At 46.9% G+C, this 27640-nt stretch overlaps 1 protein-coding gene across 1 annotated transcript in view; it reads left to right on the top strand.

Moving 5' to 3' along the window:
• SOBP (sine oculis binding protein homolog (Drosophila)) overlaps positions 1-27640 on the top strand; it is a 96767-nt gene that overhangs the window by 60909 nt on the left and 8218 nt on the right. The window lies entirely within an intron of this gene.

The raw sequence follows: 27640 nt of genomic DNA, 5'->3' as shown, positions 1-27640 counted from the left end.
GGAATGCCTGTAATATTTCTGTTGAATGAATCTGTTGGGACCTCAAGTTCTTGATGAGCTTGCGAAAACGAGCGCTCCACGCTGAGTTTTGCTGTTTGCCTGAAGTGAACAGAGAATGAATCGTAACACATTCAGGAGAGGTTCACACATGGCTTTCCAGAAGGGAGTTCCAGGTAAATTGGTAGGTCTCTCCCTCCTGCTCACCTTTTCTTAGCCCTGCTGAAGTAAAATGTCTCCTTTGGCTAAATGGAAGTATCTGTGAAGTCAGAAGATGAGGTTACATTTTGAAACAACACTGTTTTCTGTTCTCATTAGAGCCAGAGAAGAGGTGGGTGGCAGTGGAGGAGCAAGCTGTGTGTTTAAAGCTCTGCATTAAAACCCACCTCTTGCCTCCCCCGTGCAGGATGCAGGGCCAAATGCTCTATATGGTGTCCTGGGTGCAACACCTGTAGTGAAGCTGAGCTGATGAGCCAAGCCAGCCCCCAGATTCAGGCAGTCGATCAGAGAAGCCCAGACTGAAGGGCAGTAGCCCAGGGCTGGTGGCCAGTCCCTATGCCCAGCACTGTCTGGAGCACAGAGCATCTTCTCCACACCTACACTAGTGGGCCCATGGGCTCTTTTGCCCCCCCAGGTGTCCCCTGTGCTGAGCCAACCCCTGGTTAGGTGATGACACTGCTTTTTAGAGCCACCGGTGTCACTCAGAAGGGCCACTGTCTATCCAGTGTAATTCTCCCTCCTCAAAACCAATGTGACCCTTAAGACCTGCTACTGCTTCCTCTTAAACCCCTTGCAAGGTTCCTGTTGGTTCCAGGGGCAGCAGTGTTACATCCCAAGGGGAAGAAACCAGACAAACACAAAAAGCAGCTCCCCGATGCAGTCGCAGTCCTGGTGCCAAATAAGTGAAACTGTTTCTTCAAGGCCATGGGTCAAATCAGACCTGGTGAATCATCACAACACACCAAAATGCCACCAGAGTCAACAGGGCTTCTTGGTGTTGGAGAGTTTCAGGACTACAGTTGATAGACAACACGATATTAAATAAGTCATGTGTTATTTTGATTGAAATTCTGCCTTATTTTTAGTGCAAGCAAGGAATGAACCAATTAACCCCTTTTCTGCTATAAAAATCAAGCACGCCCTGAATATTTAAGGTTTTGCTTCATTATATCACTCCTGTAACTGGCAAAGCCTCAAGTCCTCCAAGTTAGCCTTTCATGTGGTTTTTTTGGACAAGTTTCATTTCTTGTTTAAGGAAGTAATAAAAGCAATTTGTCACAGTTTTATTTTTCCAATGCTTTTAGAAACAAAATTGGCAGGGATGTGATCTGTGCTCAATTTGTATCTGTAAAAAAAAAGTAGACAAATAATGAATATATACCTCTGCTATTTTTAAAGATGTATTTTAGGAGCTTTCAGTGAGAATTGGTGGTGGGGGAACTAGTGTTAATTGCTGAAGATGCTACACGTTTGATAGAGAGGGGGTGGTTTTCCTGATATGTTTTTATTTTTTGGGAAAAAATGCTGTGCTAAAATGTGCTTGAGAGTAAAGTGAATTTGACAAGAAACAGCCATTAAGACAGCATCCTTCTAAAGGCTAGTCAGTATTCCTATATTTGTGCTAGGAATTATCTCCTTGGGAGGGGAGAGGGGAGAAAAAAATCTGAGAGAAAAGAGTGGGGACAGCTGCTTCCTCTAAAAAAAGCTTTTCCCAATGGTAAAAACTTGCCCAGAGTCTAACAGTGCAAGTCAGGTGCTGGCTGAGCAGCAAGCTGAGATTTTTGAGTATTTCTTTTAAAAGGAAAGAGAAACTGAAACTTGTTTATGCTTTTGGGAATCGGGAAGTCCTTGGAGTTTTGTCAGTGCAGTTGAGAGTGAGGACTGTAACAGCCTGTCAGGTGAAGCTGGAGGCTTGGGCTCCAAAGTGCTTGCTTTGCTTTAGGGTCCAGCTGCTGTTTTCCAGAGGGGTTTGCTCCAGGCAGCACAGGTTCCTGAGTTTGGGAATTCCTGGTGCTGGGAGGGCGTTGCGGGGTGAGAGGCAGGGGCTGCGGGCTCTGCCTGCCCCTGAACATCCCAGGTCCCAGGCACACACAGCAAGCTTCAACTCCTCAGTACCCAGGGAGATTTGGAAGCTTGGCAACTGGAGTATTCCACGGTGTCTGCTTTCTTCATTGCTTACTGCTCAGAAGAGAACTTGGGTAGTGGGGTACAGCTCTGCTGCTGAGGGGTTGGTGGGTTGTTTTTTTTTAGGGGGATTGATAGGAAGTAGGAGGAAGGTATCATCTAGGCAAAAGAAAGCCCTGAATTGCTCGTGGTAGTTCAGTGCATTAAGAGAAGCAGTGACAGCTGAAGATTTTGGTTGGTACAGAAAGCCAGGGTGCAGTTATGGGATTAGGTTGGGGGGTTCATCTCCCACGCTGAATCCAGACCCGTTGTGTCATCTTGTTTGTTGTGGAGCACAGAAAACAAAGTGGTTGAGTTGCTCTAGTCAATGAGGACATAAAATTTTCCTTGTGAACTCTTCAGTATTCTTGAGAATCATGTTTTCTTAAGTAGATGGTGAATGGCAGATACTGGGAACTACATAAAACAAGTTTATTTTTAAAGAGCCAGGCCAGCAGGCTGTCTTGACCAGCCAGCCACTCTTCTCCTGTAGGTGCTGCCTCAGGATTTTAATTTCTTAATCCATGAGTGGCTGGAAGCTTTTATTTCAGGCACATCTCTTTGTTTCCAGAAGGAAAAGGCAGTATGTAGTCCTCTGGAAGCTGATTGTCAAGAAACCAGTCCAGCTAATAGTGGATGCTGGGAGAGAGATGGGATTAACTGCAGAGAAAGGGCAGGCTGGAGTGAAAAGGCCAGTGAAAAGCCATCAGCCCTGGCTCTAGCCAGCTGAAATTCCTGAGCCATTGCCTAGAGAAAGGAAAAATCCATCTGGCACCTACCCAGGTTAGTCAGGGTAGGAAGAGCCATGCTTGGATGCCTTTTAACAAAAGTGGGAAAGAAAAATCCAACAGCTTGTCCTTCCCCCTCTCCAGTTACCCAGAATATCAAGTCAAGGTTTCATACTGGCATGCTGCTGGATGAGCAGAGGGCAGCTTGATGGGCTAAGGAAATTAAATGCCAGGTTGCTTTCCAGATCATTTGTTTATGGAGATGATCCCAGTAGCACCCACTGCTATGGGATTATATGTAAAGCAAACAAATAACCCAACAAAACATGAACACCCTGAAAAACATTATTCATTTCCAGCCCCACACCCAGCTGTGATCCACAGTTTCCTGCAGTAAAATAATGATCTTTTTCTCTTTGTAATCAAAAAGTCTGCCCCTAGTAGTTCTGCTCTGGGAGGATAAATCTGTGAATCCAGTGTGCAATGAATTATAAGGTAGTCCTGGTGCTTGGAAGCTGTTAGGTGAAAGACACAAAATAAAACATGTATGTTACTGGATTGAATGCAAACTCACCTCCAGCCAGTTATCTTTAATCACTAATAAAAAGGGGCAGAGAAAGCTCTGAAAATACATCTACAACTGAAACATGAAATGCAAAATGTTTCTCCTACGAGCAAAAGGCCTTTGGGGAGGCTGTTGCAAGGCTGAGAGGAGCCAGAGCTACAGCTGGTGCTTTGCTTGAAGTCATGTTGCTTTGCTCTGCTGTTTCCAGCACTAGAGGCAGGGTTGGGGGACATGGAACATCTGGGGCATCCAGAGAGGGCAGCAAGGGTGCAGGCAGGTTAACCTCAGTGTTACAGTACTGGGATGTGGGAGAGAGTTCCTGTCTACAGGACTGATTTTAAAAAGCACTGAGACTGTTTGTGACTGGATGAGGCCAGTAGGTTTTGTAGTTGTAGTCAAGTTATATGTCAATAGGCATATTGGTTAAAAAGTTCCTGACCTGTTTCCTGTGCCCCAGTGTCAAGCAAAACCCCTCCCTGTTAGTGATTCAGCGTTAAAACAAAATACCTCTCAGTCCATTTATAATCACAGTGTCCTCACAGGAGGACTGAGTCAGGGGGAGGTAGCTTTGCTCATCCTCTCTTGCCTTTCCACCCTTTTTGTGTCCTATGCTGCCTCCTCATTCCTAACACAAGGGAGAAAGAAAGCAGAGGCCCTGGTAGCTCTCCCTGGCTTTTCTTTCACCTTGTTAGGTGCAAACAGGGAGAGGGAGAGCACTTCCTTCATCCTGCCCAGGCTTCGGGGTGAGCAGTGCTTCTGGCCAGGAAGCTGGAGCCAAGCATCCCTGGGACATATAGGGCCACATCTCACCTTTAGGGTATCCACCTTATAGTCAGGAGGTGATTTTGCCACCCTGGGGAGGTGAGAAGGGAGAGTGGGACAAGACCTGTGACACCATGTGGAGCTCCAAGTTGTAGACCTTCTGGTACTAAGTCTACCAAGAGGCAAAACCTCCACAGTGGTGCCCACCCCTGCTTTAGCATCACTTGGCGTTTGCCTCATCTCACTGCTGGTGCTATTTTTTGGTGGTTTACCCATGGGTTTCATCAGTTTCTTGCTCAGTTTTCCACTGCAGTCTGAGAGCAACCAGTACTTCTCCATTTAGCTGCACCATGGTGTGGGCAGTGGTTGGAGCAAATGGCTGTTCCAGGGAGTTTGGATCAGGCACAGAGAGAGCTGTCAGAATGGCAGCTATGGCTCTGGAACAAAAAAATATTGAGGACAGCAATTGCAGCAGTGAATCGAAACTGATGTTCTTAAAACCCCAGTAATCTTGGCCACATGAAATTCAACCTTTCTTGGGGACTGAAATAGCAGTGGGGCTTAGGTCACATTGGAGCCTAATCGCCCGTTAACGTTTCATTTCCAAAAACTAAATTGTTCATGAGTTATAGCAGAATATCTTTTAAAAAGCTTCCACCAAAAAAAAAAATAAATCTATAAAATAAAAAGCTTGCATTCTTTTCAAACCAGGCAAAATGATTGGGGAGGTTTTTTTGGTCCCTAATTGCTGAAGGAAGGGCAAGGGGGTGCTCACTTCAGTCGCTAATGGTTATCCCAGTCCCCAGGCACTGAGAAAAAGGCAAAATTCAGCCCAGGGGCAGATTTGCAGCCCTGGGGAGAGGGAGAAGCCCTGACCCTCCCTGCCTGCTGCCTGCCTGCACAGGTAGGCACCCAGGGGACATCCTGATAGGCATCTCAGGGGATAATGCAGGAGCAGATCCAGAGCTGCAGGCTGCCCGGCGCCCCGCGGGCCGCTGCCCCGGGAAGCGATGGGCTCTGTGCCTGGCCACACAGATCTGCTGGCTGCTTGAGAACAAATGATCCCACTGTCTGGCTGGCACACGGGCTGTGTCCTTCTTGCCCTGCTTTTTTTCATTGCATGGTTTGCTAGCTGGGTAGTGGAAGTGAAGTGTTGGCGTGACGGGGGCATGGGCTGGAGCTGAGGGGTTGGGGTCGTGTTCCTGGGGCTGCAGCAGATGTTTCTGGGGGGGCTTGAGGGACTTCCTTGATCTTTCAGGCCTTCTGTTCCCTTTCCCCCATCCTGCACCACCACCCTTCTAAAGAAATATGCTTTTTCTCTTGACTCCACACCATGTTTAGGACTCCACAACTTCTGATAAAAAAAAAAAGTAAGTTAGAAACCTTCCTGTTAACTTTTAGCAGGCTCTGAAAAGACACCCTGTGTTCTGTAGACAAGACAAGAAAAGCAACTTCTTTGAGACATCTTCCCCCTCTCTGACCAAAAAATGCTTTAGCAACAGCTAATTTGAAGTGTAGAAAACGTGATCTTTATTAGTAATAGTTAAGCTGAAGGCTGAAATCAGAGACCAGCTGTAAGAACTTGTGGAAAATACAGCCCTGTCATAGCAGTCTGAGATAGCAGCTCTGCTGGAAACCAGACCCAAACCTCCCTCCTTTTGGACTCGAGGATAGAGAGTGACCATGACCTACAGCATTAAGGAGAGTGAGGGATTCCCCACAGCTCCTCAGAGGTGGGCAGGGGAGTGCCCTCTGAGAGCAGCAAGGGAGGGGAAGTCTCTGCCACTTCCCAATGACACATAAAATACATGGGATAAAATCCCCAGGAGCTTGGGGAGCAGGGAGAAGGAAGGGAAGGAGATGGGGATAAAAGGAATGAAGCTCTTCCATGGCCAGGGATGTGGCTTCCACAGTCTGGTAGCCCCAGTAACTACATAATCTCCACCTTTTTGGTCCAGTGAATGAAGGAAGGCAATTCAGGGAGCTAAAGACATGGAAGAAAAGGTGGGACAGAGAGAGGGGTGGGTGGCCCTGGAAGATGTACAGTGGGAACAAAGCAGATTTGGGAAAGACCGTGGCTACCAAGGGTGGGTATTTGGCCTCCCAGAGCCACCAGCAAGATGCCCTTTCCTGCAGCACTCATCTTGGATCCACTGTAAATAGCAAGCAGCTTTGCCCCAGTGTCTCTAGTTGAGCATTTTCCTTCACACCAATGCAGGAACATTATTTTAGGATGTGCCACTTGACACCTGGTGAGCACAAGCCTGCCTGTCCTCAGAAGGAGGCATGTTGTCTTAATTTTTAACATCACCCTTGTTATTATTATTATTATGATTATTTCCAAAGGGAAGCAAAATGCATTTGTTAAAAGGGAAAATAATTAAAATCCCATTACAGCTCAAATTCTGTCATCTTCCTTCCCAGAACAAGCATTAAACTTTTTATTAATACACGCACAATTACTGGTGACCTTTGAATAATTTCTCCAACCTTAATTTCTCAGCAGTGCAAGGCTCTGTTGTATCACTCTGTTTTTGCTCTTTGCTTTCCTCATTTGATGTGTTTACTGAAGTAATCATTTTCATATTAAACATATTCTCCTTGAAAAAATAACTCTTTAAAAAATGATTAAAAAAAAAAAAAGCCAGGCTTTTTATTGACCAGGAATTTAAAGAAGTAAAAATGTAAGAAAGTGTTTTCTGAAAATGCATTTTTATCAGGCTACTTCTTAATAAAAACTTCAATAGATTTTAAAGTAAAAAAGCCTAAAAAAATTTGTCAGTCATTCACCCACTCAGACCTCTACAAAACTGAAAAAAAAATAATAATAAAAAAAGCAGGTCTGTGTCCCTTGGAAAGAAAAGCAGTTGTGAATCGTGGCTTTGCTTTATGAAACTGGCATTCATAACCCATTTAAATAAAATTCAGACAGTTTTTATGGAACATTAAAGAATAAAGATATGCCTTGTTCCAAAGGAACTGAAGTGTGGTGAAACAAAATTCATCCCATTTCCTTCCACACCAATTGGAAGTGAAATTTCTAAAGTCATCGCCCGGAGCTATAAATGTTTTCTTCTTGGGGTCTATGCAGGAGATGCAGGTGGTTCAGGAGGGCCTGGGGGAAGTAGCACTTGGGGCATCCTGGCAGCTGCTTGGCTGGTCAGAAAACTGGCTTTAGTGCCCTGGTGCTCAGGTCCTTCTGCACTTCTGACCCTGGTTCTCACTCACACAGGGTGTGCATGAGGATGAGTTTTGTCAGGTCTGCAAAGATGCTTCTGTAGATCTGTGTGACTTTGTTTCTCCTGCCCTGGGGAGGCCTCCCCTGCAGCCCTGGGGACAGGTCTGGGCTCCCCAGTTCCAGAAGGACAAGAACTACTGGAGAGAGCCTAGCACAGGGCACTGAGATGCTGAAGGGGCTGGAGCATCTGCCTGTGAGGAAAGGCTGGGAGAGCTGGGGCTGTTCAGCTGGAGAAAAGGAGGCTGAGGGGGGAACTGCTCAGTGCTGCTCAATATCTGCAGGGGTGTCAGGAGGATGGGCCAGACTCTGCTCAGGGGTGTCCAGGGACAGGACAAGGGGCAATGGGCACAAACTGGAGCACAGGAGGTTTGACCTGAATATGAGAAAATAGTTCTTGACTCTTGACTCCCAGAGCCCTGGGCCAGGCTGCCCAGGGAGGCATCTCCATCCCTGCAGACATTCCAGCCCCACCTGGCTGTGTTCCTGTGGGATCTGCTCTAGGGGATCCTGCTCTGGCAGGGGTTGGACTGGGTGATCTCCAGAGGTCCCTTCTAACCCCCACCACTCTGTGACTCTGTGATTCTGTGGACATACAGTTGGCTTATGCCTCATCTTGCTGCATGCATTGTCCTCCCCATTAAAAAGGAAAAGAGTTTGAAGGCTTTGACCCTTTTAAGAGGCAACATGCAGCTGTAAGAGTGGGACTTATAAAGTCAGGGGCCCATGCTCTTTTCATTTCTTGGAGTTAGGATCCAGTCTGTGGGAAGGAGGGCTGAAAAGAGCCTGGTCACCATTCAACTGGACTGCAGGGAGGTTTGGGGGTGCCCTGGGATATTGATTGTGTAGCCTCCTCTCTTTGGGAATCCCTAGGATTGTGCAGGGCCTCCAGAAATGACCTCCCAAGGAGGCAGATTAACATCCAGGTATCTGAAGGCACAGTGAAAAGAATCTGTCTGCAAGGAGCACAAACCTCACTGCTCTCTGTAGCAGGCACCATTTTTACATCTCAGCAGTGATATGTATTAGACTGCTTTTGGGATGGGAAAAAACACCCCCAAACATAAACCCTGCATTTTATTATAGAAATTAATACCAATACTTACTTAAAATTTAATGAATTTCAGTTCTCACTTAATTGCTTTTGAGTAGTTCACTTAACTTATTAAAAAGAAGCAAGGACATATTCATCTAATGAGCAGCAGCAGCCTTGGCCTAGCATCTGCCTACATTCTCTTTTCAATTAATCAATTATAGTCCAATGGTGTGTAATTACACATTAAGAAAGTTATTGGATATCTCAGCATGGCTGTCCCAGGGGGCTCATGAATACACTAATATAACACACCTGTAATGACCTGTTCTCAGATCTGCAAATTGCTCCCATTTCTCTCTCTCTCTCTCATTGCTAAATGAAGATGAGAGCAATTACCATTAACTTTTGGAGTCACATCTAGTCAATGAGAGGGAAAAAAATAGATCCCCACCAGCATTCATAATAAATCTGCCTGTGGGTGCTGAGTGCATTAGCAGCACCGGGCATCGAGCTGGAAGGGATCACACAAGGTTGTGGGGATCCCTGGGCTGAGCAGACTCTGGATGAAGCAGACAAGCAGGAGGGCCTTGTCAGAGCACATCGAGGTGTGGTTTGCCCGGCTTGGTTGAAATCAAACCAAACTCTGGAGCTGATCCCTATGCAGTGGCTCTCGGGCTTTGCGTAGCAACCCGGCGTTGCTGCCGCCTTGGGCTTTTGTTTCTTCTCAACGCCAGAAAGAACAAAGTTTACTATGTAATGGCAGGAAGGCTTTGGTTGTCTGAGGGGATACAGTCACTGTGCTCCCTTATGCATGCGATGAAAGCAAGGAGAGACTTTTAATCTGCTTCATGAAGTCGGGCAGATTCCCAGTCGGTGATTTAGTCGAGGAAAGGGTCCAAAAGCGCCCCGTGCGGGTGAGCTTCTGGGGGCTCCATGAGTCACACAGCCACGATGTCTGTCAACGTTTCCATAAATACTGCCTTGCACAGCATGATGTTGATGTGCTGTTGTCTCTCTCTGTCTGTTTCCCTGCACAGAGCTTTCCTGTTCACGCTCTCCCTTGCAGACTGGGGCCTTGCAGGTGGGTGTAGATGCAGGTCGCTGTGTACCCTGAGCACAGCAGTTCTGTGTGAGCTGAGCCCAATTATTTCTGTCTTGTGCACCAAGCTAGCCCTGGCAACTTCAGTCAAATCTTCATCATGCTGGAGGTTGCTTCTCTTTTTAAGGACCGTGCATCTTTCCTTCTGCTTGGTATCCGTCAGGAGAAGACTCCTGTGGGAGTTGGGGGGTCAGACATTTCTCAGTTGCACTCACAGTGAAGCAACGGGTGTTTCAGTCTCAGGTTCAGATGGGTCCATATTTCACTCTGTCACAGTTCTTCCCGGTTCCTTTGATTTAGGAGATGGTTTGGGTCACATCCTTGAGCTGTAGCATCTCAGCATTTGACATCTGTGCTGAGCTCTCTCTCTAGGTCCCACAGACCTGGGAACAGAGGGAGGAAAGCACTTCTGGAGTGTGATTTAGTCACAGTAATTAGGTGCTGATTTAGGATTGGTTAAGTCACCTTTAGATGTGCTTGTATCTGTTCATTAACTAGATAAATGCCTTCCATATGACACCTACACTTACAATAGCTACAGTCACCAGTTAACTGCTTATTTCTGCATGTGTCTAACATAGAGCTTGTGTGTAGAGCCCATCAGTTCAAGCAGAGAGAAGGCTTGTGTGCTTGAAGTTGGGTATCTGCGAGCTTCGTGTTTCAATGTCTGGTCTCCAGCTTTGAAGTGGGGGTATTTAATTATTTTGAATGCAGTTTGAGGTTGAGATTAAAAAGTTAGAAGTGCAAAGCAATATCTGTTATTTAATGTTGTGTTATAGTCCAAGTAACTGACAACAGCACCAATGGTGTTTGCACAGAGGTTCATTTATTATGAATTATTATTTGACACAATAGGAGAAAATGGGTTCTGAGGTTTGCTTTTCTTGGTATTTAAAAGCAATTTGACTGCCCAGGCAATGCATGGTAACTAAAGCAAGCAGAGCAGTGAGTGATCAAAGTGTGCATGTGTCCAATGTTCTCAAATTCTGCTCAAGCACAGCTTTGTTTATGCTCCAGACCGAAATTCAATTCTGTGCTTGCTCTCTCTTTTTCTTTAATCAGTGCCTAAGTGATCAATTGCAAATGTTTGAAACAGATAAAGGAACAAAATCATAGTCTAAAGCTTTAATATACAATACAATATTTGGTTCTACAGACTAGTTATATATGGGTCCTAAAATACCTGTCAGGTACCTCTTAAATTGTGCAGTTCCTGTGTGCCTGGTCAGGAGGAGGGTGGTATTTCATTAAGCTCCAGAAATGCATTTCTAGCTGCAAAAATTTGTTTCTAGCTGGATACTCTGCAAGCGGCTGTAACTCTTTGCATGTCACTTCCCTAATTGGGCAATAAACCCTGTGTTGTACTAATACTTTTTATTATGAGGAATAAACATTCTTCTTCTAGACAGCCAGAAAAGTAATCGACCACCTGTGGCCAGTCCTGAATGAACGTTGCTGCACGTACCACTGAAATTAATTTCTCCTTAGTCAAGATGGGAAACAGTCATTTTCTGAGAGATTTTTTTAAATATTTTTTTTTGGGGGGGTGTTAGGAAGCTACCACACCTGATGTGACTCCACTTTCTAACAACATGGGTTCCCAGTGGCCAAGGGAAGAAGTGCTTGGTGTTGTTACTGACCCTCTGTCTTTGGGATTCAAACAGCAGCTTCGTTTGTTAAAGATATTAAAAGAAAGGCCAGATTCTGGCTCAAATGAGGGTGCTTTTGCATTGCTCTGGCATTAGAACAAAGTCTCAAAGGTGGTGAGCATGTCATTTACTCCCATAGCTCCTTTCTGCTGCCAGAGTGAGTCTCAGAGTGGGGGAGAATCCAGCCCAAACACATAGTGTTCATGTTAACGTCGGATGATAGTGGTGGTACATTGTGCTGGTGTATCACCTCACAGCTGGCCTGGCACCGAGTCATCAGGGCTGGAGGATGCTGGAAACTAAAATGCTAAAGAGCAAAGAGATTGAGCTGGAAACTAAAATGCTAAAGAGCAAAGAGAGAAATTTCTCTCAGTAGAGAGAAATGGTAAATGCTTCTCTTACTGGTTATTTTTCACTTTGTGTTAATACATCTCTGGGACCGTCCCTGCCAGATCCTTCAGGTTCCAGTCACTTCTTCAAACTGGAAGCAGGGAGGGCCATGAGAAAGGCAGGCAGGTGAGGCTCCTGGGTGTGCACACACCTAACAGCACCTGGTGCCTCTGCCAGACCATGTGCCTGGGAGGGAACGGTGTGTCCTCAGCAGGAGCACACACACCCCTGCACGCGCAGGAGTTGTGCAGGGCCTGAAAAATGGGTCCAGCCTTCTGTTCCATAGCTCCTATTTCTTCCTTGCCAAGAGGTTGCAGGGGGCTGTGTTGAGCAAGTGCAGTTCTTCCCCCCGGGAATGCTCAGGGCATTGCCACAGGGCTCCCTGCTGTCGCCCTCCTTCCTCCCCACGCCATGTTCATTTAATGAGGGGCTGTAGCTGATGTGGTTGCACAGTCCAGCAGGCTGGCTTTGGGTCCCTTTTCCCTCCAGCACAAACCAGGGCTGAAAGTCTCCCCAGCAGCAGGGCATGGCCGAGGCCCAAAGAGTGCAAACTGTCCAAAGGTCAAACCAGATTAGCTCGGGATTGCTGCGGTCAGGGAGAGGATATAACCAGGGGGCTTGGCTGCTGACATATTCCCTGGGTAAATGGAGATATTTGTCTGCACTGGTTACCAAAATCCTTCCGTGGGGGCCTTGCTGAAAACTCAGCTGCCCTAAGTCACCACACAGGAGCAGTGATAGAAGTGGTGGCTTCTTTCTGTCCAGGAGCAGAGAGGGCTTTTCTCTTCAATGCTGCTCTGGTGAGATGTGTCCCTTTGATGTCCCTGACCTGCTGTACTTCTGTGCCCAACTCTGCACTCAACCGGGAGGTAGGGACTGACCAGACTGCAGCAGCCTGCTTGGATGAGCTGCAGTGCCTTCCTTCTATACCTGGAAAGACTGTGCTTACTTCCTCGGATTTACTACAACCCCACTGCCCTTTGCCTCCAGCTCAGCTGAGTCAGTGGGAGAGCTGGGAGGAGCCATCAGTGCAGACAAGTTTGGCCCAGTTTCCCCCCTGTGCTGTTAGTAAAACCTGCTGAAAGCAAATCTGAGGGACACAGCAGAGAAAGCAGCTCTGCTTTGAAGCACTGAGGATGGTGCAGGTGTGTTGCCAGTGGAAGTGGTTGCTGGATTTTCGTAGGCTTGGGGGGGCTGCAGCTGATGGTCTCTGCTGGCTGGCTGGGGGTGCTGGGCTAGCAAAGTCCTGCATGGCCTGGGGGTTCTGCCTTTTATTTTCAGAGCCACTTTTTGGATGTCGGAGGGGCACGGCAGGAGTGTCCTGGAGGTGCTGCATTCCTGGTGTGCAGAGCCCTGCACTGGGATCCACCTGGCTGAGTGCAGGTGCCTGTGCCAGAGGGATGAGTTGCTGGATTGTGGCACTGAGAGGGAATCAGAAGGGTTTGGGTTTCACGTGGTGTGTTTTCTCACTGCTGCTTGTTTCCTGGGTGGGATCTGCTCCTTTTTGTAGCTGTAACCACAGTGCTCAGGTGAGCTCTGGGAGGAGCCTGATGGGTCACCCTGAGCTTGAGCTCAGTGCTTCATCTGAGAATATGTGCAGTGAAAAGCTACAAAAGGAAAGGATCTACTAATTCCTCCAGCTGGTGCTTCGATGCTAAAGGACATTTGTAACCTGCTGTGGGCAGGGGGGCAGAGAAAATCACTCTTCTGTAAATGGGGAAGCAGTTAGTGCCACGATCTGGCCTGAGAGGAGCTGCTCTCAGCGTCAACAGTGGGTGTTCCCTTCAGACAACCTCTCTTGTCAGCAAAGGTGTTGGGAGCATTTTGAGGCTGTGCCTGGTGAGCGTGATAGAGAAAGAGAGCAAGTGAGAGGAGGAGAGAGAGAAAAGGGTACAGGCTATTGGTAAGGACAGAGAAGTTATTTCAGGTGTTGGTGACACCGCGCAAACCTTGTGTGGTCAGTGTCTTCCTAAGCATGATAGACCCTGGAGGGTGGAGGAGAAGGTAACATGTAGAGATGGGGTGGAGGGAGGGACAACTACCTGCAGACATGGCATCTGAAAAAATCCAGAGAAAATGTGACTATTTTTAGCAAAGGTGCAAACCATGAGAGATGCCACGGGGCTGCTGCCACTAACGCCTGGCTATAAAGAACATACTTGTGTTTGAACAGGTCAGCTTTGCAGACTGAAGTGAGCAAACGCTGTCTCTGTGCTTGTATTTGCTTGTTGTGCAGAAGCCATCAGTGTCACTCCTTATCCCTCCACCGTGGTGGGGATGTGGAGTCACAATGATGGATTGTCTGCCTATCCAGCTTATCTGCAAGGCCACAACACATTTGTATCTCGTATGGCGTGAGGGGCTTTCCTCGTGCAACAGTGGAAAATAAGGATTTGGGACTGCCCTTGGAAAAAAATACCATCTCCTGTACAACACTGCCATTCTGGTAAGCTCACTTGGCACAGGTTTTACACCTGAGCACATCCTCTATGAAACCACTCTGGGATGCACATGGATAAAATCACACAAAATCAGGCGAGGAGCGAGCATCAGAGAAGCTTTTGAACCCAGGGGGCAAACCAGCAAGGATGGAGTTCCTGCAGTTTTTCTTCTGCTTAAAGATGCTCTGTGTCACCTCTGCTAAAAGACCTCCAGCTTCCACCAGCATTATACTTGGCCAATTATCTTATTTAGGTATCTCATATATATTTAGGTCTTGAAAAGGTCAACAGCAGAGCACAACGAGGCAGGGTTTTTTGAAGCTGTAAGCCTGGAAGCCTTGCTTCTGGCATCATTAGAAAATAATTGCTTGTGAATGCCCAGGGATTTGAATCTACATGTTGGAGCTCTGAAAAGGAGGGCAGGAAGGTTTAAAGCATTATTGAAGCAGCTGCTGGTAACGTTGCACACGAAGCAGGGAGGGAGGGGAGCACAGCGGGGGCACCACGGCTGCCCCTCACCTGCCTTGGTCCCCTCCTGCAGGACCTGTCTCCTCTGGGGACTGTCCCCAGCACCAGCAGACTCCTCTGTCCAGGATCTCATCCCTGTAGCCCTCCAGCTGAGCTGTTTCCATCTAAGTGTACCCGCTCTTCTTCCGTTTTAAATTATATGTTGTCCTTTGCTTTTGGGTTTCTGCTCCTTGCATCTTGTTTCCTTAGGTCTCTCTTCCCCTTCTGAATATCTCTCTTTCTCCATTACTATCTTTCCTTTCTCTCAGTTTGTCTTTTTTCCCTAGGCCCATGATAAATCACTTACATTGTATGCCCCCACTTGTTTTCCCAGATCTGGCTCCTGGGTGTTTTTAGGCTGCAGAAAGTGCCTTTCCCGAGCTGTGCTAAGGCCTAGATGTTACTAAATGTGATTTTTACCATTTAAAAGCTGTCAGTTACCTGCTGCTGCTCTCAGCTTGATTTCTCAGTATGTCCAAACTGGGGGGCTTGTGACTCTGAACACAAGCCCTGAGTTTCCTACAAGGAAGATTGCTTTGATGCCTGGTATTAGACCAGTCCCTTAATGAGGCATCTGTTCGCTCCTCAGCTCTGTTACAGATATTCCCTGTGACCCTGGCCAAGTCACTTTCTCTCCCTTTGTCTCTTCTCCCCATTCAGAAAATGAGCATAATTGCACTTCTGAAGCTTTTGTGGAATTGCAGAGATGGATTCCTCCTGCTTGTTTTGCCTTTACCTCATCCCTTTTGTCTGCAGGATTGTCAGCTGGGATAAAACGCCACAGAACCAGAGTAGCCCTGGTCAGCACAAAGCTCAGGCTCCAAGCAGCTGGCCCAGCCACTCACCAGATCCTAATAACACTGAGAACAGAGACTCAGCTTTATTACCATTTGCATAGCAGTCTTGTGTGCTTTGATGAGCTTCCTGTGCTGCCTGTGAAAAGGAAGAGAGGAGTTTCCAAGGCAGGGTGCTCCTGGTTATTGCAGGACAAAGAGATGAAATGGCTTCCTTTGAGGGCCTAGCACAAAATGTGGGGCTTGTAAAACCCATCTCCAGTTTCCATCCCTGTTGTCCATCCTTTGGAAACCCCTTCTCCAGTTTCCACCCCTGTTGTCCATCCTCTTTCCCTTTCCCTCCCCACTTTAGTTCTGTGGCAATAAGGAAATAAGAGGTAAAGGCATCCTTCAGCCTGTCATTGTTGCCAAGTAATGGTAACAGTCCTTTCTCTCTCCCATACCTGCTTCTGAACCTGATGCCATTTAATTATTGGGATGTTGCAAAGGAAGGTGTCCACACACAAATTCAGTATGGATGTAATGATTAGAGGTGGAATGCCAATTAAGCACACAAAATCAAGTGGTGTATTTTTGAGTTGTCATCTGGTTTATTGTCGTTTGCCTCCTCAGACAGCACCACATGGGTGAGGAGCAGAGAACCAGCTCTTTGTACAGAAAGCTTGCTCTTAAATCTACACTTCACAAGGAAGTGGCATAAAACATTTGGTTTCAAAACACAACAGGGAGTGTAGTTTTGAAGCATTCTCTCCATCTCAGGTAAGGAACACGAGAGGTACATTTTTTGATGTGGATCTTCAAGGTCTCTTCCAACCCCAAACCATTCTGTGATTCTGTGATACACATCTCCAAAAAAAAACTCATTGCACTGTTCACATACATAACGTCTCAAAAGGCCTTCACTGAAAGTCCTAATTATGCAGGGGAGAAAACCCAAACTGCAACCAGTTCAAATGTGTTGGCCAAGTCAGCTGAGATGATCTCCAGGCTTGGGCTTTCTTTTCTAGGGGCACATTGTCTGCTTACCAGATAATTACTGGGGTGTTCAATTTTTAGGTATCTCCTAGCATTTCTAGTCAGGCAGCCTTGCATTTCGGGGTGAGGAGCAGAATGCTGGTGGAGCATCCCACCTTGCTGTGCAGCCTGGGCACATTCATCATGTTCTACCACTCTCCCAACCTGTAAAGAGTCGTTCTTTGAATACTGTGCACCATGCAGGCAGCTCATTATCCCGGGCATTTCAAGACTAATTTACAGGACATTTGGTTAATTTGCATAAGCCATCCAGTACACAGAACATGTCTCCACAATAAAGTAATATGCCAAAATCAGGATTTATGTGGAAACATGAATACTGAGGACACAGACATGACATTTTTAAGAAGCTGTCATTAGCACCAATCCCTTAACAAATACTCCTGATAAAAAGCCACAGGACCCTGCCTCTCCACCTACTAGATGTGAAGCTCCCATACAATTTTCTGCTTTGCATCTTGCTCATCTTTTTGTTAAGCAAGATGAGGGTTTTTGATCCTTAAAACGGCCTTGCAGCATGAATGCTTGGCACTGCTGGCTTTGTCTGAAAAGGAAACAAAACCCCCCAAACTGAACCCAAATTGAGGGCTGCCCGTTCAGCTGTCGCCGCCGGGAGCCTCGCGCGGCCGCTGCTCTGATTGTTACCTTGACACCAGAAGCAGGAGGGCCTGTCATCCTTGAAGCTGCTGCCATCTGAGAGGCTGATTCTTCCTGTGCTTTGAGTTAGTCAGTCCTTGATCTCCGGGCCTGGCTTGCAAGCCTGGCTTTCACTGCAGCCTGACCTTGTGGGTCCCTTCTTCTGTTTGTGTTCTGCTCTTCAGAAACGCGCGGCTCCTGTCCCCGGGACTCTGAATTAGAGCTGCTCGGGTCAGAGGAGCACACAGGAGAGTTGTCATTATTGGATCCAATGCCTGCCCTTGATTTAGGTATCCCTGCTTTGGGGTTGTTTGTTGTTTGTTTTTTTTTTAATTACAAAGTAGGAACATTACAAGCCATATTTTAAGCAAACCCTTCCCCTGCAGGGTGACATTGGCTCTCCCTGATCTCTAACACACAACTGCTTCCCCTACAGCTACAGATGCTTCTGCTCCCTTCCTTGCAAAGCCAGCCTGGGATTTGAAAGTCAAGTTGATTTCTTTCTTCTCTGTCTTCTGCCATTATGAGGCCTCTGAAGAGCACATTAAGTCCATATTTACCCCTGTGCAATCTAATTAACTTCCAGAATAACTGTGCAGGTGTAACCAAGATCTCAGTTTGAAGGCAGCTTTGCTCCACTTACTGTAATTGAAGGAACTGTTTGGCCAGCAGCATTTCTGTTGGTAGTAATGCTGTTTGACAAGAAAATAACTTAGTTGGACCTTAGGACTGGATTTGTAGGAATGCCAGCTAGAATTGCTGGCATGTGAATGCATATGTATCTGCTTCCTGGTGAACAGAAGCTCACTTGAGCTGGAAATCACATGTACAGTAATCATGTCATCCTGATGCCATTGCTACAGATTCAGTTCCCAGGGCAGAGCTATGGTTTCAGGAGCATGTCAGTGCTTTATTGTCCTGAGGGGTTTGAACAGTGTTGGTTGTTCACTTTGGTGAATCATATGTAGTTCCACTTAGGTGAAACCTGCTGGGTATTTAACAGCTTGTTCAGCTTGAACCAGAAGCAAGTAGAGGGTTATAACATGTTGTAGGAAGAGAAGTACTCTTAGATAGTTTTATTTCCTGTGCTAGATTCTGTTACTCTGTTGCATCTGTCATTCTGGGCTTTAAGATGAGTGTTTTCAGTTGCAGGAATTTGTGTTTTTTTTTAATCAAACTGTTCCACAGGTTACATGGAACTGACAGCATTAGCTTGAACATCATCAATATGTTCAATAGGAACAATACATGCAGTTTTCTTGGTTTACTCTTTTCCAACTTGAATCACTTTTTACTATTCTAAGATGTTAGAAGCACATTTTTTTCCTCTGGGGATTTACAGTTTCTCTTAGTGTTTTGATTACTTGGGAATAATTTGATAGAAAACCCCTTACACATGTGCCTGTGATGTACAGCATCTAGCTTGGATTTGTTTTTTGACTGATCCCTAATAGCTGAATTTACTGTATACAACAACAACAAAACATTTGCAATGCTGTCAAGACAGGAAAAAATCTCTCTTCTGCAACTTGACTCAAATTTGTTATGTGTACAGCTCCATGAAGCTCAATAGATGTAAATACAGATTAATTATTTAAAATGGAATAGGAAGGCATGAGCTTCCGAACATGTAGTGTTTAATTATTTAAAACTTGTAATGGAATTTCCACCCTCGTTCATGCCTCAGATCTCTCGTGGTGCTTGGACAAGTGCCTGAGGTTAACTGGCATGGCCCCACCTCCCAGTCATCTCCCCTCCTGTGGCACAGGGTGATAAATGTGCCTGGTGGATGTGAAGAAGAGTCAGTATTCTCAGTCATGTCTACTAGCAAATGTGCTACACTTAACTCTTGCTTTCCCCCATCACTGGATTGCACCCTGCAATAAGCCATTCCCTGTGACATTTGGTGTCACAGGAGGTGGATGAGTGCACGAGTGTGTGCACGTGTGTACCCAGCCACAGGGAGACCAAATCCTACAGCCTGGGCTGGTGCAAAGCCCCTTGTGATTCCTGATCCCACAGAGGGGAAGGAGCCCCACACTCATCTTCACTTTGGTCGTTTTATGGTGGTGGCTCAAGGCCCCTGCTCTCTGTGATGGACTGTACTGGGTTGTACTGGATGGAGGCTGGTCAGGTAACTGGAAGCCTTCTCCCCATTTTAAAAGGAGGATCAAAGATACAGGCTGAAAATAAAGAATATGAAACACACAAGCCTCCTAGCTTTAAAGACCCATCTTCAGTGGGTCTGACCCATCTGAGAGTTGTTGGACAATGGAACAGCTGCCCAGGGAGGTGGTGGAGTCACCATCCCTGGAAGTGTTGAAAAGAAAGGTAGATGTGGTGCTTAGGGACATGAATTAAGCACTGGATGGGTAGAGTAGGTTATGGTTGGGGGATTTAGGTTATGGTTGGACTTCAAGGTCCCTTCCAACGAGGATGATTCTATGGTTCTAACTTACCCTCCCTTCACTCCCCTCTGCAGTGGATGGAGAGAGAAAGTTCTGCTGGGACCAGTACACACCCTTGGTTAGGTGGCTGCTGTGATCCACCCTCCTGAGTTGTCTTCCTCTGTCCACAGACCTGAGCCAGACAATTGAAGTAAATACCTAAAATGGGGCTGTCTGCATTATTTCACACCTACCCTTCCCTTTGTCCAGGGGAATTTTGTATCTATGAGAAATGACTAATGCCCATCTGGCAAGTCCCATCCCAGCACCCTAGCTACACAGGCTTCCTTCTTCTACTGCTTTAAGTCACAGGATGAGAAGCATTTGAACAAGGGTGAATGTTAAAATAAATGTAAGGAAAAACCCTTAAAAGAAAAGCAAACACTTCAATTGAACAAATACACAGCTAGGAGTCTTTGTAGGTGGTGGCTACTGGTCCTCATTTGCCAGCCATATCTCAGATGGTTTGGTGAAGAATATTTCCAGTGATGCTCTACTCTGTGAAACTTGTCAGAAGGAGTAATGTGGAAAGACCTAAGGAAGGAAAAAGGCTGGAGAAAGCAAGACAAGAGTTAGTCCTCTTTCTAAAGAGCATAGCACTTGTGAGAGCCTGGCTGGCAATACACTTGCAGGGTGAAGACTTAAAATACACTGATGTATTTTGTCCTGGTGTGCAGCTTCCACGTGGCTGATTTGTCCCACGGGTCATGCCATGAGAAAAACATCTGCATGATCCCGGGAGTGTGGAAGTGTTTGCCATGATGCACTCACAGAATCCAATCTATGCAGTCACAGCATGTGTCACACAGCCAGGCCAGGGAGGAGGGCCATCTACAGCAACACAATCCATCAAAGGTCCTCTGTAGTTCTGGTCTTTACTGAATGTCTGATGCCTTCTGCTGTAATGTACCCTCCTTGGTGAGAAATTAGTACTTTGTGCCAAATCCAACTCTCAGTTACACTGTTCAAATTGAAAAAAACAGCACTGGCTTCAGTGGAGTCACCCCAGATTTATCCTGGGGTTGCTAAGAATAGATTTGATGTATGTAAATAGTCTTTGGTGTCAAGTATGCTTGGGTGCTAAACACCTTCTGGCCTGAGGGATAAATAAAACATATTCCTGCTTTTCTGTTGAGGAGGAAAGGCCTAGTGGGACATTTCCACATCCATACCCTGCTTAGAAAGAGGTAGGTGTAAATCACCAAGGAAAAAGGTTCATTTTACATGCCTTGAGAGCCAGGAGATGTTTCAGGCCTGACAGGAGCCAGGATGGGTGAAGGGCTGGTCCTCCCCACCCCAGGTGTCTGTCACCAGCAGGTTAGTACTTCTGGGGGAGCCCAGCTGCACGGCAGGAATGTTCTCACTGAAACAAGAGGGGCATTGGCAGGAGACAACAAGGAAGTTTTCACACACGTTAGTTCAACATCTGTTTGGTTCTAGGCTGAAGTTTCAGACCTTTATAACTCCTCATTTATTATTTTTAAGGCTCAAATCCTGGAAAACGCTGGTTTAAGATATAAATCCTACCTACCAGACATCAAGTCATTTTTCCTTCCTTCCTTCCTTCCTTCCTTCCTTCCTTCCTTCCTTCCTTCCTGCCTTCCTGCCTTCCTTCCTGCCTTCCTTCCTGCCTTCCTGCCTCCCTGCCTTCCTGCCTTCCTGCCTGCCTTCCTGCCTTCCTGCCTTTCTTCCTTCCTGCCTTCCTTGCCTTCCTGCCTTCCTCCTGCCTGCCTGCCTTCCTGCCTGCCTTCCTGCCTTCCTGCCTTCCTTCCTGCCTTCCTGCCTTCCTTCCTGCCTCCCTCCCTCCCTCCCTCCCTGTTTTCTCCTCCCCTTGCTCCTGGGAGCCCATGCAGACTCTTGAATTTCCTGATCTCTTTTCACCCTCACCTGGTGTTTCAGACTTTCCTGCTCCAAGTGGCAGTGCCCAGGAGTGAGCCTGCTGGTTGCTCAGAACAAGCCTCTCTCCACTGGTGGTTTTGAGCTAATAGGAGGGGGAAGGGGAGCTGGGTCTGTACCAAAGGGCTCTGGGTTCCAGCCAGAGCAGCAAGAGAGAGCAGAGGATGCTTCCTCCCTGCACAGCCAAGCCATTTCACTCAACTTGGCTTCGTCTTCTCCAGCCCCCAACTCCCGAGGACACGGGAAATGAATTCCACCCTCCGTGCCCAATCTGCAGGAGATGTGACACGTCCCAGCCCTGGGCTGAAACCGATGTGACACACTTTTCCTTGATCCAGGCAGGTTTTGGATCAGGCCCAGGGTTGTTCTAATCAAATGTGGTTTCCAGAGAGAGGGCTGCTCTTCAAGCAACGTGTTCTGGGACAGGGGCTGGTGTGTTCTGTTGCCAGCAGAGAAGCCAGCAGCTCTGCAAGTGTGAATCACACGCATGCAGATCTGGAATATTTTTTGACTCCCTTCAGAGCTCTCTAGACTAAAACCCAGCAACGCTTCTCTGGGAAGCTTTTGGATATATATATATATTTATTTTTTTTTTTTTTTAAATCCATTTTTGCTAACAAGTCAAGTCAATCTGTCCCTAACGTTACGTTTCCAAGTCGGCAGCTGACGCGGTCCCTCGTGGGTTTGGTGTTTTGGGGAAGGGTGGGGAAATGTGTGTTTGTGTGTGAGGGGTCTGCCTCAGGTGGGCTGGAAGACTTATCCAGTTCAGCTGCAGCCCCACGTGTATTTTAAAGCATAGTGGGTTGTGGCCTGTGAATATTATTGCATGATAAAGATCAACATGCAATAATAAAGGCTGAAGATTCCTGACCTGTATAGATAAGCAGGGAGGGGAAAAATTATATAGATATATATTCCAAAGCACCAAAGACTTCTATTCTGTGAGTCTTTTCCTTTGTACAAGCATAAATCAGAAGAAACAACACACAAATCTCTGAGTGTTACACCCCTGTAAACTGGCATAGGTGAGAGGGAGAATTTTGCTTCATTACAGGTAAATAAAGATTTCTCAAGGTTTCAGGCTGCATTCCTACTTGCTGTTCTACAGACTAATGATACTTCAAATCTGGATTACAGTAATAATTGCTAGGCCCAGTAATATTATATTTACATCTAAGTGATTTAATGGCTGTTCAGTGGTGAGTTTTGGTCCAGGTGAAGTGGTATTGGCCTCCAGCAATGCCTTAGGCTAAAAGCATCATGTGCTAACCAAAAACATGAACCTGCCCCTCAAACCTCCTCATTATTACATTTATAGTCCTGTCAACCAACCTGTGAGCCACTGGAATCATAACAGAGGGGGTTTTATTGTTATTTTTATATTCTCTTGAATATTAAAAAGAAAAGATATTGGAGAAAAAAATACATATAAGATATTACTAGATATAAATTCTAGACAGGTGAGCCTCATGGGTTGTTTTCCATCTCACACTGTTACTTTGCTATATGACCAGAATAAAGTTTTGTTCAGAAAAAGAGGGTGAACATGTTTATTCAGGTACTGAATTTAAAAAAGTGAATTAATTAGAGAATATCAATCTTTATCTGGCTTCTGAAGTCACCTGCAGGCTTGGGAGCATGAGGTTGAAGATTTCTCATTTGCAGAGATTTTGGTCACTCAGTGAGATACTAGTCAAGCACCCTTTTCTTCTTTTACCCTTAAGTTTTCCTGTGCTTAACCAGCATCCCTACTTCTCAAAAGAATTTTTTAGGAACATCTCCAGTGTTGATTGTTCCAAATTTCCCTTTCTTTTCCTGCTTGCTGGGGCTGGATGCAGGGAGGGCTGCACAGCCTGGCACCTGCAGCCTCTCTTTCCTCAGTGCTGGTCGACAGCTGCTCTGCAGAGGAAACCTTCTGTGGCTGATGCTGGTCCTATTCTGGCCAGGAAAGGGGTCTCTGCAGCCCCTGTGTGGGAGTGAGGAGCTCCTGGCATGGCAGCTGGGCTGGCCCTCTTGTCTGTCCCCAGAAGAGGGGCTGGCAGTGGCTGTCAGCCTGGGCGCTGGTGGGACGTCACAGCTTGGGCACCCCAGGGGTGGAGAAGCTGCCCTGCTGCCTCCTGTAGCTGAGCATGGAACAGTGTGAACTGTGCAGGGGGTTCTCCAGGGACACGGAGGTGAATGTCCTCCTGAGGAAAGAAATGCTGTTCCACTCTCTGAGGGAGGGGACGGAGTTGGATTTCCCAGTGTGACCTTCCCCTGCTGCCCCAAAGAGATGGCAGGCCCTGCACACTGTGAGGAAGTGTTTCTAAGCCCCAGAGATGTTTTTCCAGCTGGTAGCTTTGCTTTCTTTCTTTTACCTTCCTGAGTATTCAAAGCTGACAGTTCTTGCCCTGTTCTCTAGGCGTTTATGATGCTTTTCACTGCCAGCATTTTGCAGGGCTTTAGTGCCAGCAGTTTGAGGAGGTATATTTGTGTCATCTTTAGGAAGAAACAAAGCTCTCACTGTGGCACTAACAGCTTAAGGATCAAAAAGCAAAACCTTCTGGTGTGGGAAGGCACGTGCTGTAGTTCACTGAGACTCCCAGGTTCACCTGCTCAATGCAGCTCTTGCTTCTGGCTGCTCAGTTTTCCCCCAGATCATGGCAGCACCAGAGGAGTTTGAGAATGCACATCATAGGAACTCGTGGCCTGGCAACCAAATGTCAGAGATCAAGGTGACAAATGCCCACATAACCTGAATCAAACTGCTTGCCTGACCAGCAAGTGCATCTGTGCCACTGGTCTGCCAAGCTGGTTTCTCCCACTGGCACCCATGAGCTGAGGGCCATGGGGAGTGTGGTAGAGACACTCAACTGGCTCACAGATCCCTGCCCTCCAGCTAAGCTCACCAAGAAGGAGGCTGCAGACACACTTGGATGGTCTCTTGTCAGACAGAAAGTGAAGTCTGGAAGAGGAGCTGCCCCTTGAGCTCTGTGTGTGTGCTCACCACCGTGCCAGTGTTGGGCTGCTGCAGGCAGCTGGGGAGCTGGAGGCTGGATGGGAGCTGGGAAGTTGAGCTTGGGATCTGGTGGCCTGAGTCAGGGTTTTTTGCTCTGCCCCACAGCCTCTTGTATGACGTGGTGATGCTGAGAGGCCCACGGATTCACAGGGGGATGGGGCTTCTCAGGGCCTGCATTACACTTGGGAAGGATGTTCAGGCATTTCTGAAATGGGAGTCTGGGTGAGATGGGTTGTCTGGCCTGCTGAGGATGTTTAACCCCCTCAAATCTCTCCTGCTCTTGCCCTCCTTTTGTCTTCTGCATCATACTAATTTTATTTAGGACTTCTGTCACTTCTGGAGTGTTGGCCTTAGCCAGTACTGAAGCAGCACTGCAGATGTGCCCTGTGACCAGCTCTTGTATGCTGCTAGTGTATAAAGGATTAAGGATTTTAAAGTTTAAAATGAACTTCAAAGTTTTCAATTTTAAATGCTTTTATAGGCCTAGTCAGTGTTATTTCATCCAGGAAGGTTTCTGGGGAGAAGAACTTCCCTCCTAGCAATCCCCACCTCACACTACATTCGTTTTCCCTGAAGTTTCACCCACCATATTGTGGGCTTCACCACCAGTGGTTTCAGATCCAAAGTTCCTCCTGTGGTTTCAAAGCCTCAGACTGAAGCTGAAAACACAAAGCTCAGCTGTTTATATACAAAATCAAATATGTAGCCACTCTGATGAAACAAGATCCAACCTGGATTTCCACTGGGCATTAGCATAACTTACATTCATTGCTTTTGACTGGGAACATTTCTAAGCCCCCACACACAAAGGAACATGAGGGCTTTGAAAAGACTATGTTTTAAATACCACAGATGACAACTGCAATTATTCAAGAAATGAAATCAATTTATCATTAGCCATTAATTACAAAATAGCTCTATTTTCTCCTTATGCTTCATGTAGCTTAGACTTTTGCATAATTAGGATGGAAAATGGAGACAGAGTGGGTCTTGCATTTCAATGACATAAAGTCAGTATTTGCACCTCATAAAAACTGTGGCAAAGAATTTTGGGAAGACAAGAAGTTTAGGAGGATTCCACCACAGAAAGCAAAAGCAAGCAAGCAGGCAAGCTTTGGTCTCTTTTAAACAGAGACAAACTTGTCACAGGACAGTTTTAGGTTGTAGACAACTGCAGTGTTCTGTTTTGTCAACAGTTTCTGCACAAAGCTCCAAACATTGTAAAAATCTGTTTTCCTTCACACCTAGCATCACTGCAAGCTAGATTGTAACCACATTCACAGTGTGTTAGAGCCTGCCTGGGGGTTCCTTCTCAGCAGGTTTCAGCTGGAATGATTTTCTTTCTTATTTTTTTTTTTTGTAGTGTTTTATAATAATCACTCCATTGGAATGAAACGATGATGATAAAAAACAATCACGAGCCAACTTGGGCAGAAAAATCCTGCCGTGATGAACATGCTGGCAATAAGCATGTGAAAAATGGTGATTGGGGCTGGATCTTAGAGCCACACTTTGGATCATGCCTGTGGCCTGGTTTCACTGGGAGGGCTACAAGGATGATGAAGGGACTGGAACACCTGCCTTACAAGGAAAGGCTGAGAGACCTGGGGCTGTTCAGTCTGGGGAGGAGAAGATTGAGGGGGGATCTAACCCATGTCTATCAATACATGAGGACATCAAGAAGGCAGGACAAGCTCTTGTCACTTGTGCCCTGTGGTAGGACCAGGGGCAATGGGTTCAAACTGGAGCCCAGGAAGTTCCACCTCGACGTAAGGAGAAACTTCTTGACTGTGAGGGTGACAGAGCCCTGGGGCAGGCTGCCCGGAGACCTCATGACCACTGTATGGGCTGAGTATAACTTTGTATTTCTTGATAGTATTGGGATTAATAGTAGTTCTTTGTTATTATTTTATTAAATCTGTTTTCATTTCAACCCACGGGTCTCCTTTCTTTTCCCTGATTGCCCTTCTGGCGTGGGAAGGGGTCACCAGGTGATGAGAACAGGTGCCTAAACACAGACAGGCAGCCTGTTACTGGTATTGTTTGACCTTTGGTAGTGAAACAGCATCACTTCCCAGTCACAACAGCTGAGGCAGGACTTGGTAAGAGTCATCTTGAAAGTAGGTGCTGTGAACTGCCCTCCTGTTCTGGGAACAGCCTGTATCCCTGCCCCAGACCCCCGAGCCAAAACCCCATGGGCTAGTGTTTCAGCAGCCGTGGTGCTGGGCACACAGACCCCTGCATGCCCTGCTCAGACCTGAGCAGCTCCAGGGTGGGTGTTTTGGAGGAGGATCAGGTAGGAAAACACAGGACACCTTGGTGAGTGGCCGTGGGTTGTGTGGCTTCAGGCGAGGCTGCCCCCACTGCTTGGCTTGGGGCAGGGTGAGCAGCTGAACAGCTCCTGTGGTAAAAAAAGCACAACAGCACTGAGATAAACAAAATAAACCTTTACATTTTTCATTTCAATTCCATCATGCTGACAGCTGCTAACTTCTGAAAGGAGTTTGTCCTTTGCCATTGTCTCTTCCTACTCCCTTTGACTCCAGACACCTGAGCAGAGCATGGCTGTGTCCTTCTGCAGATCTTCCCCTGCTCACCTTCCCAGCTGGCATGGTGGGGTGCTTGCCTTGCACTTCTTAGCATTCATCTTTATTCTGAGTCAGGACATGCTGCAAGGGTGCTCCAGTGCCCTGGGACCATCTTTGTGTCCAGCAAACCACCGTGTGTGTGTGTGTGTGTGTGCTCAGAGCTGAGCGGTGCCTGCCCAGCCCAGTGGGGTCTTTGTGCCCCCAGGGGCAGCTCCGTGGGGGCACCCTCAGGAGGTGGGCAGGGCAGGGGGTGAAGAGTGTGTGCAGACTTCCAAACTGACCTTTGCAGGAGGGGTGAGTCTCACCCAGAGCCCTGCTGGGGCCACAGCTTCTTGTGCTCACGAGCATGAAACACGTCGACAGCAGAGGTGCAGCTCCTGCCCCCAAGTTTCTCCATACTTGGTCATGCAGCAGGCTGCAGAGATGGGGCTGTGGCAGGTGTTTAGCACTGTGGGTGTGATCTATGAGGAGATTTGTTTAGATACTACCATTACCTGCTCCAAAGAGGGGCCTTGGTGGTGGATAAATGGAGGAGAGTAGAGAGGGAGCAGGCAGCCACATCACCCAGCAAGCTGGGGGAGGTGGTGAGGGCAGCTGAGACAGGTTTCACACTCCTCTGCTTTTTGAAAACAGGCATTCTGGACAAACAGATCTGGGTTTCTTTCCTACTGGTA

This window comes from Chaetura pelagica, unplaced genomic scaffold (genome assembly GCF_000747805.2).
Source record: "Chaetura pelagica isolate M959 unplaced genomic scaffold, ChaPel_1.0 scaffold128, whole genome shotgun sequence".
Classification (NCBI taxonomy): domain Eukaryota; kingdom Metazoa; phylum Chordata; class Aves; order Apodiformes; family Apodidae; genus Chaetura; species Chaetura pelagica.
The sequence above is the reverse complement of the archived record's forward strand: the minus strand, read 5'-3'. Positions and strand labels throughout refer to the sequence as shown.